Source organism: Heteronotia binoei, chromosome 7 (assembly GCF_032191835.1).
Source record: "Heteronotia binoei isolate CCM8104 ecotype False Entrance Well chromosome 7, APGP_CSIRO_Hbin_v1, whole genome shotgun sequence".
NCBI lineage: Eukaryota > Metazoa > Chordata > Lepidosauria > Squamata > Gekkonidae > Heteronotia > Heteronotia binoei.
This window is the reverse complement of record NC_083229.1, coordinates 123148209-123159362: the sequence shown is the minus strand read 5'-3', so window position 1 is coordinate 123159362 and position 11154 is coordinate 123148209.

Here is an 11154-nt window from a genome sequence, read left to right as displayed (position 1 = left end):
GGGGTTTCTGGGGACTGTGAGGCCCAAGATGGTCCAACCTTTGTCATGTTTGGCACAGTATGTCACGGCTGGGGCCGGGTCAGGCAAAGTCCAGAGGCAGTCCGAGGTCTGTAGCCAGCAAGCAGGAGTGTCCGAGGTGCCAAATCCAAATCGCTGTGCAAGTATCGCAGGTCCGAGGTCCAGAAGCCGAGGTCAGGGAGTCCAGAAGTCAAAAGCCAAAGTCAGGGAGTCAGGAACCAAAGTCAAGCCGGAGTGGATGCTAGAACGTCAGGGAGATGACTAGTTGCTTCCACAAAGCCTCCTCCCAAAGCCCACAGCTATATAGCCCTCTGCTGGCTGTTGCCCATTTGGGCTAATTGCTGGCTCTGGGAGGCAGCCAGGATCCTGTTACAACTCAAGCATCCTTGCTCTTAGGAGGGCCAGAATCCTCTCAAAACTCAGGACTCAGGGAGCGTCTTGCTTGTGAGCGTGCCGCCCTCCTCCGATCCCTGAGGTCCTGACGGAGGTGGTCACGCACACGAGCCACCCGAGAGGGCGAGGCAGGGGGGCTGGGATCTTCTTCAGCAGGAGGCAGGGGTACTGATGCAGGTGGCAGGGGCACAGTTTCCTTGGCAGACTCGTCTTCCTCTGCAGGGTCCCCAGCACCCATGACACAGTACCTCCTTTGTCCAACCTTTGTCATGTTTGGCACACGTTTGGCACAGTATCATGCTGAAACTGATAGTCAACTCTGAGGACGATAACTTTATTTTCTAAGGTGTTAGGCCTGCCACAGGTCAACAGATGGGTTATGTTACATGACTGTTAGCTATCTGGTACAAAGTAGAGATACACTGTTTATTTAACAGCATTGGCTGTTGTAGATTTTCCGGGCTGTGTGGCCGTGGTCTTGGCATTGCGAGACCTGATGTCTTGCTAACAGCCGTGACTGGCATCCTCAGAGGTGTAACCCAGACAACTGGAGTTGTCTCTGGGTCAAATTGAGAAGTTGGTAGGCATGTAAAAATCAGCAGTGGCTGAACAAAGCTGAACTCAAACAGGACACAATATCTTATTTCAAGACGCTGTAATGCTGGACAACACATCCAATTGCCATGTTAGATTACACAGAGGAGCCATTGAAATCCAGAAACATAAACACAATTTCAACAGGAAGGAAGAAAGTTTAAAAATGAATAAGGCATGGCTTCCAGTTCTGAAAAAACACAAAATGCCCTACAGCTCACAACAGCACTACAAAGAAGATTAGAATTTCAATAGCCAATCCATATACAAAAGAACCCCCTCAGGTAAGCTCCTCCATTAGCTTGTCACAGCCCAGGAAGCTCCCACAAGATAATGACAGCCCTACCCCACCTGCCTGAGTAGATATAAATCACACGCCTACCAACTTCTTCTCAATTTGACCCAGAGAGAACTCCAGTTTTTTTGGTTACACCTCTGAGGATGCCAGTCACAGCTGCTGGCGAAACATCAGGTTTCACAATGCCAAGACCATGGCCACACAGCCTGGAAAATCTACAACAGCCGATGGACTCTGATTGTGAAAGGCTTCAACAACTTATTATTTAACAGCAACTTCTGTGGATTGAAAGAGCCTTGGGAATGTCTGGTTTGTATCACTAAAATCACCTCTCTGCTCTTGTGTCTGTGCACTTGCCAACGTGGACTGAAGGCCACAAAACTGACATTTGCCATAGTAAATCTGAGAGTTTAAGGTCTCACAGAAACTCTTTGTTTGATTTCTTCACAGCAGACTAGCACAACTACTTCACTGGCTGTTGAATAAACGGATCCCTACTTAGAGCCCCTCAGAGCGTGAAAGTTTTTTATACCCACTGGACAACGATGTTCATATTCACATATGGGGATTTCACCAGACACGTCTTAGCTTTCACAGTCTTTTAATGATAATATGAGGAATAACTGCTCTTCAGAGTCTTGTTGATTTGAGAGCTGAGCTCAGAAGGTAATCTTGCATTCTATAAGGCTGAATCTTAATAATCATGGAGAGAATAGATTTTTACACATATCCAGTTCCATACCCCTGTGGGGTTTTTCTCTGAAGAGATATGACAGTCCTGCTTAAATGGGCTGAAGAAGAGAAGCCCTCCATCTCTTCCACTGGGACATTATTCATTGTTTCATGGCACTAGCCAGTCTTAGTTCAATCGCTAAGGTCCCAGTGGATCGTCTACTCAAATCCTGTTCCTCCTTGGTATTCCAATTGTGATAGTCTATATTAATATTAAAAGGACAGGGACTGTTTTGAATATTCTGTCATTTGGCTTCTAAGTAAAAGCTGCGTTTGGTAATGACGGAAATATATTTTTTCCCCCTCAGAACCCCTCTCTAAGAAGGTTCCCCTGTCTTCAGTCCCATTCAGTGCCATTGTTTCGTTCAGGGCTTTTTTAGTAGAAAAAGCCAAGCGGGAACTCATTTGCGTATTAGGCCACACACCCTGATGCCAAGTCAGCTGGAATTGTGTCCCTGTGCATTCCTGCTCACCACAAGCCCTGGTTTCATCTATGTCGTGTTGGTTTCCGATAACTAGATCTTTCTTTTCCGTGGCTGAGCCGTGTGGGCAATTCCCACTAATTGAGGCCCACATAGTTAAATGACTGAACATCAGAGAGGGCAAAGAAAAGTCAGTGAAAAGTGAGGCCACTGCTTCCTGTAACAGTCACGTGGGTGATGAGGATGACGTTGAAGAAGATGAAGATATTGGATTTATAACCCACCTTTCACGCTGAATCTCAGAGTCTCAGAGCGGCTTACAATTTCCTTTATCTTCCTCCCCTACAACAGGCACCCCGTGAGATAGGTGGGGCTGAGAGAGCTCTCTCAGAAGCTGCCCTTTCAAGCACAGCTCTGTGAGAGCTATGGCTGACCCAAGGCCAATCCAACAGCTGCAAGTGGTGGAGTGGGGAATCAAACCCGGTTCCCCCAGATAAGCCAGCATGGCCAATGGCTGGGGCTGATGGGAGTTGTAGGCAAAAAAACATCTGGAGAGCTACCATTGGCCACCCCTGAACTATACAAATCAATGCTGGCTTGGTTCCAAACCCCTGTGATCTGTTCAGAGTTGGCAGAAGAGACTATGCCAAAGGCTCTTTCTTACAGCTGCTTCCTCAGTCACTGAAAAGCCCCCACTGAACATAAAGGGATCCTTGGGAATGATGCAAAACATGACCCAGATGGGGCTGGTGTGGAAAGGAGGATATAGAAATCACTTCCCTTCCCAAGAGTGTGTGTGTGTGTGTGTGTGTGATCATTACCCCTTCCCTTTGTCTGCTGCATTACACAATGCCAACAGTTCACTATCCTTTACGAGTGAATTTTGGAGGACACAATGAGCTATGTGGGGGAAAGAGGAAGAAGAAGGAGGTAGAGGAAGAAGGAGGAGGAGGAGGAAGAGGAGGAGGAGTTTGGATTTATATCCCACCCTTCACTATCCAATGGCTTACAATCTCCTTTCCCTTCCCCTCCATGCAATAGACACCCTGTGAGGTAGGTGCAGCTGAGAGAGCTCTGACAAAAACTGCTATTGAGAGGGAAAGCTCTGTGAGAACTTGTGACTAACTCAAGGTCACATACAGCAGGTGCTCCCAGATAAGAATCCTCAGGTTCTCCCAGATAAGAATCCATACACTTCACCACTACCCCAAACTGACTCTCTAAAGATCTTGTGAACCACACCGGTTTAAATCCAAGTCTAGGGGTGGGCATGAACCACATTTTTTGCAGTTCCTATTGGTTCATGAGTCATTTAAAGTGTGAATCCCTGCTTTCCACTCCCTGAAAAAAGACATAGAGAGCAGAAAGCAGGGGACCATTTAAACCAAACAGCTGAGCAGCAAGGAGCTGTTTTCCCTGAAGAGCTCATGAACTGCCATGAACTGCATCAACATCCGTGAAAATTCATGGTGGTTCTCCATTGCTTTGTGAACCACAAACTGGCCAAAATTCATAATGAACTTTAGTTTATCCGCTGGTTCATGCATATATCTAAAATATGCTGGCATAAGGCTTAATCACTATCCTGAGTCTTTGAAGACCAGGCTTAGGATGGTGCCATTAGTTGATTAATTGTGCAAGTAGATTAATTCTGCAAGTAGCAATAGTATGTGCGAAAAGCATCTAGGGTCTTAGTGGATAATATGCTGAACATGAGTCAACAGTGTGATGCGGTGGCTAAAAAGGCAAATGCAATGTTGGGCTGTATCAACAGAAGTACAGTGTCCAGATCACATGATGTGATGGTATCGCTTTACTCTGCTCTGGTAAGACCTCACCTAGAGTATTGTGTTCAGTTTGGGGCACCACATTTTAAGAAGGATATAGAAAAGCTGGAACGGGTCCAGAGGAGGGCAATGAAGATGGTGAGGGGTCTGGAGACCAAGTCCTATGAGGAAAGGTTGAAGGAGCTGGGGATGTTTAGCCTGGAGAGGAGGTGACTGAGAGGAGATATGATCACCATTTTCAAGTACTTGAAGGGCTGTCATATAGAGGATGGTGCTGAATTGTTTTCTGTGGCCCCAGAAGGTAGGTTGAAATTAAATCAGAATAGTTTCCGGCTCAGCATTAGGAAGAACTTCCTGACCGTTAGAGCAGCTTCTTAGTGGAACAGGTTTCCTCGGGAGGTGGTGGGCTCTCCTTCCTTGGAGGTTTTGAAACAGAGGCTAATGGCCAACAGCAATGAAGATAATGTGAATTTAGGGGGAGATGTTTGTGAGTTTCCTGCATTGTGCAGGGGGTTGGACTAGATGACCCTGGAGGTCCCTTCCAACTCCATGATTCTATGATTCTATGAAGTATTACTCATGACATGTATTCATTTATTTCTATGCATTTGCACATGCACACACCAAACATTCTAAATGGAAAAAAAAAACATTCCTCGCTTGTACTCTGGACATGTATAAATTATAGCAAGAGGATACTTGTACCCGGGGTGGGATTCTAGCAAAAGCTCCTTTGCATATTAGGCCACATCCCCTGATGTAGCCAATACTGCAAGAACTTACAAGGCTCTTTTTTGTAAGCTCTTGGAGGATTGGCTACATCAGGAGGGTGTGGCCTAATAGGCAAAGGAGCTCCTGCTAGAATTCCACCCGATTGTACTGAAACTAGGGAATTATAATTTAAAAAAAAAATCTGCCCAATTAATTTGGAATATCTTTTAAATCAATCAAATGAGCTCTAATGTATAAATTGGTTAGTCCATTGTAGATTCAATAGCTACCCCACTAACATAGCTAGTTTTACTACTGTGTGCCTCATACCTGTACAGTTTTGGTGCACACATGAAAATGTTTGTCACTAAATAGATGCAGCCTCGTCGCTTTCCACTCATGTCTCAGGCTGAGTGAAGGCAGCCTTGTACTTTTTAAATGGTATTTGTCTATGTGAAATTAGAAATCTATTCACTCTCTCGGCGAGCAGCATCAGTCTCGCAATATTATGGTCCCAGCATTAAAATATTCCATTGTTGCCATTTCCACTCACATCTGCTGTGTCTCTAAGTGCCCTTTCAATTATGCCACCTCTTAGGTTTATTGAGTGCAGTGCCTCCACTCTTGTGTGAGACCTCGTGTCCCCACTTCATTTTGGAATTTTAAATAGAGAGCAGCACAGCTAGAGAGGAGGCCAGTGGCACCTGAGAGAGCAAACATGAGCTGATTCCGCACTAAGGTTGCTCCACGACAGGCTTCCCGGAGCAAGCTGTCGATTTCACATTTGCCCACGATTTGCCGTGGAGCAGCGTAAACCTGTTTTTTCAGGTTTACACTGCTGCGCGGAAAATCGCGAATTGCCCCGGGGCAAAATGGTGGCATGAAGCAGCAGGTGTGAAATCGACAGCTTCTTCCAGGGAGAAACAGAAGCCTGCCCCGGAGCAACCTTAGCACGGAAGCAGCCAAGGTTTTCAAGATATGAAAGAGTCAAAGCTGCCTTCCTCAATGAAAGCTCATGCCCTGAAAATCTTGTCGGTCTCTATGCAGGGCTCTCCCTGCCACTAGACAAACTAGGTGATTGCCTAGGGTGCCAGCCTTCTGGGGGTGATAAATTGGGTGCCCCCCCCCCATGCAACTTAGTGATGTTATCTGTGTGAGCAGAGGGCTCCGATTGCAGTACTGCAGCTTTACTGCTCTGCGCCACGGGGCTCTCCCACTTTCTTCTAGCCGGGGAGAAAACAAAACAAAACAAAAAAACCCTGGCTGTATGATCCAAATTCTTGGTCTTGAAAAGAGGTTACCATGCAGCATGAGGAAAGGAAGGATGGCTGTTGTCTGGGAATGCGAGCCCGCAGCCCCTCTGGGCGTGCAGTACAAGCTGCTCAGTTTTCATTCCACGTAATTGTGGCAACATTGTGCAAGGAGAAATAATTTGCGTAACATTTTTTAAATCAAAACCTGTCTTCCAACACTGTTGGAAGACATGTACCATTCAAGTTGCAGTGCTGGGCTAGATCCAGCCGACTCAGGCCCGTAGCCATAGGGGAGCCTGTGGGGGCACTGACTTCCGGGAGAGCTGAGCAGGGCATGGGCACCACAGCAGCAAAAACAGTGGACGGAGAGGAGGGAGGTGGAGGAACGGAAAGTGGAGGAAGCCATGTGAAATGGGCCAGGGAGGTGGGGATGGATGGAGCTGCTGACCGCAAACTTCTGGGAATGGGAAGAGGGAGGTGGAAGGAACCCCCCCATCCACCCCGGCTTGCACACACGGTGCAGTCCCTTCTTGACTCCAAAGTTTTAGGGTTGGCTGCCTTGACATGGCCACTTTCAGAGCCTCCAGCTTTTGTCCCTACCCCTGAAAGGTTCTGAGAAGTGGCAAGCCCCACAGTGGATGGGAAACAGTGCCCATTTTTGACTTTTTAAGAAGCCCCCTGACAAAAAGCAAATGCAATTTTGGTCTGTATCAACAGAAGTATTGTGTCCAGATCATGTGATGTGATGGTATTGCTTTACTCTGCTCTGGTAAGACCTCACCTGGAGTATTGTGTTCAGTTGTGGGCACCACATTTTAAGAAGGATATAGACAAGCTGGAATGGGTCCAGAGGAGGGTGGTGAGAGGTCTGGAAACCAAGTCCTATGAGGAAAGGTTGAAGGAGCTGGGGATGTTTAGCCTGGAGAGGAGGCGACTGAGAGGTGATATGATCACCATCTTCAAGTACTTGAAGGGCTGTCATATAGAGGATGGTGTGACCCCAGAAGGTAGGATCAGAACCAATGGGTTGAAATTAAATCAAAAGAGTTTCCGGCTCAGCATTAGGAAGAACTTCCTGACCGTTAGAGCGATTCCTCAGTAGAACAGGCTTCCTCGGGAGGTGGTGGGCTCTCCTTCCTTGTAGGTTTTGAAACAGAGGCTAGATGGCCGACAGCAATGAAGATCCTGTGAATTTAGGGGGAAGTGTTTGTGAGTTTCTGGCATTGTGCAGAGGGTTGAACTAGATGACCCTAGAGGTCCCTTCCAACTCTATGATTCTGTGATTTTACAATCCTGGCTACGCCCCTGAGCCAACTTCTTCACCCAAACTTACCTGATTCCCCTTCCTTCTACAGAGTCCACGCCATGTGGCTTTTGCACTTGCGGGTCCCACAATCCCTACCATAGCCTTTTTGACAGTCAAAGGAGACTCACTGTTTCATTTTTCACCAGCAGAAATGTTGGTTGGATCCAACCTCCTTTTTTTCCAGTTAAGTTACGGCAACAAACAATGTGTGGAATCAAGAGCTGTTTGGACATAAATGGTTAAAATGCTGGAACTTCACACTTTGATACAATCCTGATTTGTGTAGCCTCACAGTATAATGTTCTCAACTGGTTGCTGTAATTATAGAAAACATTGGTTATGGAGCAATCCCTGTGATATCTGTTGTAATTAACTCATTAATCAAGCGGGTTTTTAATTGTTTACTTAATTAGCACACTGAGTTCCTCCAAACACCATGTTACTGAAGTCAGTACTTAATATTAATTTGTAGGGGTTTCATTAAATGCAGCAAAAACTGTATTATGAACTTGGTCACGAAACACGTCAGGTCAAGTTGAGTGGGTTCCCATTGAGGTTTTATGATTTTACATAGGATAGAGGCTTATGATGGGCCCTTAAATGGTTTTAGCTTTCAACAATAAATACATGTATGTTGGTTTATGATTTTTTTACGCTTTGTTTTTAATGTTCGGCCCTTTCAGTGCATATTAACCTTTTAGGTTTCTTACTCCAGTTTTTGGGTTAAGTTTCTTTCCCTTCTTTGTTTTTCTTTGAACATGGAGTGATTTTTTTTGGGGGGGGTTAGGTCTGCAAAAAGTTCATCTTTCTGCTAACTTGCTCTGCCATTATGGCTATGTTAATCAGGACTAATCAATCATTTCTAATTAACTAACATAAGTAAGCTGAGGTCCTCCGAAGTAATAAAACTGATAAGAAAACATGCAATTTTTGTCCTTTAAGAGATGGTTTGGTGTTTCACGTTAAGCTCTAGTACTAAAAATAAGGTTCTGAGAACATTTACCCATTTGCATGCAATTCTTTATATCACCTACAAGTGCAATTATGTTTGGGAGTATTTTTTTTCTGGAAAAAAAATAGATATGTGGTTTTTGCATATTATTTTGATCGTAGCATTCATGGGTATTGTCTTTAAAGACAGTAAGATCGCTGCAGACCGTTTGCACTTTTTTTCTAGCTGTATTAATCAAAACCTGTGATTATTTTTGCATATTTCTTCCTGCTTCCTAGCGCCACGTTTCTCCTGTAAACATTGTGCAGTTTCCACATCAATAAATCAGCATGATTTTATATGAATATTGTATTTATAAATGACATAAATTGGGTGTATAAATAGCATATGAAAACAGTGCAGCATGCATAACCAATACAAATGTCACTTCAATGCTAACAGTGAAAAATGGAGAAGCAGAGAGTTCTGCTTCCTCCTGCTTGTAGTGGTTTAAATAGACAGTGAAATCAGACACAGATCATATAAATAGGGTTGCCAACTCCCCTGTAGCCTCCGGCAGGGGACTGGCTGGCGTGCAGCGCAATGATGTCACTAGCAAGTGACGTTATTGTGTCGGTGATATCACACGCTGGTTGCTCTAGGAGTGCCCGGGAAAACTCTATGGTTTTTCTGGATGCTCTAGCAATTTGGGAGAGAAAACTCAATGGTGCAATAGTTACAATAGCGTTTTCCCTCCCACACTGCTCGAGCGTCCGGGAAAAAAACAGAGTTTCCCCAGAAGTTCCTACAGCAGCCGGCGTGCAAGGTTGCCGGTGTGATGATGTCACTGTGAGTGATGTCATCGCACTGGTGACGTTGGGGGAGGATCCCCCCCCCTGGCCCAATGCCGGCCGAGGGGGGCAGGGGGTTGGGAAATGCTCAAGCAGGGGAACCCCCACCCAGCCCGGAACTTGGCAGGCCGACATATAACATCAGTCATAAATAAATGCTTTTATAAAAGCTTTGTTATGAGGGCCAAAACGGACATAAATGAGACCTTGTTGGGTCGGGCCACGTGTGTCATAAAATAGCAGAGACATCAACTTTACAAAGTACACAAACACAAAGAGTTTTTTTTTTTAAATAAAATAAAAATAAACATGCTTAAAACATTAGCACTTGTTAGTCTTCATGGTGCTTTCTTTGTATCTCTCCTTTGTGATCTAGGGAACTGGGCAAAGGAAGCTCTGGCTCTTTCCTTCCTTGCCTAGGGGAGCAGGAAGAAGAAGAAGACTGCAGATTTATACCCTGCCCTTCTCTCTGAATCAGAGACTCAGAGCAGTTTACAATCTCCTATATCGTCTCCCCTCACAACAGACCCCCTGTGAGGTGGGTGCGGCTGAGAGAGCTCTTACAGCAGCTGCCCTTTCAAGGGCAACCTCTGCGATAGCTATGGCTGATCCAAGGCCATTCCAGCAGCTGCAAGTGGAGGAGTGGGGAATCAAACTCGGTTCTCCCAGATAAGAGTCCACGCACTTAACCACTACACCAAACTGGCTTTCAGGAGGGGGAGGAGTAGGCATTTGAGTCAAAGGATCCACCATACCTCCCTGCAGGTTTAATCCGTGGGTCTTAATGCCAGACATAAAGTGATGTAATACTGCATCAGCCACTAGAGGCAGCAAAACATGTATGGAACGGGGGGGGGGGGAACCCTGAAGCAACAGGAACACAAGTGGGGGAAAAAATGAGAATGCAGAAAATTGCTATGTAATCTTCATAAAATAAAATAAAAATCGCTGAATATATTCAGTGTATTTGTAAATGAAGCTACCATGCCCTTGCCCCCCAGTCCTTTTAGATATGAATCTGTTATCCCACAAGAAGTTCTCACCTCCCTCTTTATTAGTAGCTATAAATGTTCTATCATTATGAATCATTTTCTGTTTAGGCTTTAAGGCACATCTTTTACAGCGTACAAAAGAGAACTGGAAAGGTGATATGAGTCCCTTCCTCCCTAACTGGAATTCCACAGCATGCATTTGCCTGGTGATTTAATTATACATTTACTTTCAGATCGAGTTCAATTAGACAACTTAAAAGTCTTTAGGGAAACAATAACCCTCTCTTCTCCTTTCTAACAACTCTAACACTAGAAAATTCAGAACACTTTTTCTCCCTTGGGTTCTCTTTGCATACTAAACAGAAATGTATACCATGCCGACCACCCTTGAGATTTATACCAAAGTCTGCATTAAATTTAGGGCTGGTCTCGGAGACATAAAATTACAGTACTGGACAAATAAGAGTATATTATTTTTTTAACTCAAGAGAGAGTCAGTCATGAAAAAAGATCATCACCTTCCCTCGCTCCTTAGGGGGAGTAATGAGCTCTCGCTCGGTAATAGGGAACATGCTCGGCATTGGAAATAGGGGAGAGACTCCATTTTGAAAGCTGTCTGGGTCTGAATGGATCTGTAGATCACCATTTTGACTGTTTCTCCCTCATGAGAAAAAAAAGAAAAGAAACCCACACGTCTTCTCTTTTCTTGCCACTTTCTTCTTCCTCGCGCCAAACGTTTCAGCTGAAACAAACACATTACTGTGACATGGATTCTGTATAAATAAGATTGAGAGATCAGTAGTTTAAAAGAAACCTTATAATGTGAGCCAGTTAGGTGCAGTGGTGAAGTGCACGGACTCTTATCT